General features: G+C 52.7%; 1 protein-coding gene across 1 annotated transcript in view; it reads right to left on the bottom strand.

The window, feature by feature from the left end:
• The window catches only part of LOC104993724 (ovochymase-2-like), an 85923-nt gene that overhangs the window by 83817 nt on the left and 1278 nt on the right, over nt 1–828 (bottom strand).

The following is an 828-nucleotide window of genomic DNA, read 5'->3' as shown; positions in this document are numbered from 1 at the left end:
CCTGTCACGCCCAGGAATTATTATTAACTGGAGGCTCTAAGTTAACTCCTTCTCCAAAAGAGGTGGTGGGGGACGAGCCCCAAAAAGTCAGAGGTGTAGGTGAGAGCACAAAGTAGTAAAGTAGGCAGGCTCTGGTTATGGGGGTAGATGCTCAAGAATTTCCAGGGGGACTCCTGAGGCTTGATCCCGCCTTTGCGTATGTCAAGTGTCCTTCCTCATGACCTTTGCCATGGGCGGAGCTCCTCACGCTCGCTCCTGGCATTGGCTACAGGTAGAAACCACAGTGCAAGTAGGCCTGTGCACGTTGTCCTGCAAACCTGGTCCTTGTCCCACATGTGGGGTCCTAACAGGCATGGGGGCAGGGCCATTCCTGGATCAGAGGCCCTTCCTGGAGCTGGTCTCTCCACAGCCTTAGTGACTATGACACAAAGCCCTGAATCACTCTAAGAATTGCTCTTGTCTCCCTGCTTTCCAGGGCTTCCATCGTGGCTCAGATGGTGAGGAATCTGTCTGCAATTCATGACCCCTGGCTTCAATATCTGGGTCAGGAAGATTTCTTGGAGAAGGGAATGGCTACCCACTCCAGTATTCTTGTCTGGAAAATTACATGGACAGAGAAGCATGGCAAGCTACAGTCCATGGGGTCTCAAAGAGGTGGACATGACTGAGTAACTAAAACTTTCCTGTGTAGATGGGTCCCAGGGAAGAAAGCTGACCGCTCCCTTCTCCACAGGTCACTTCCCACCCGCTGGGTAACATATCCTGTCTGCTGGCTTCCTCTCCTTCCAGGCTCTGGGCTGAGCAAGGCTGATGACAGGTGAGACTTGC

The sequence above is a fragment of the Bison bison genome, unplaced genomic scaffold, assembly GCF_000754665.1.
Source record: "Bison bison bison isolate TAMUID 2011002044 unplaced genomic scaffold, Bison_UMD1.0 scf7180017864243, whole genome shotgun sequence".
In the NCBI taxonomy this organism is placed as follows: Eukaryota; Metazoa; Chordata; class Mammalia; order Artiodactyla; family Bovidae; genus Bison; species Bison bison.
Note: the sequence above shows the minus strand (reverse complement) of the source record. Positions and strands in the feature narration are given on the sequence as shown.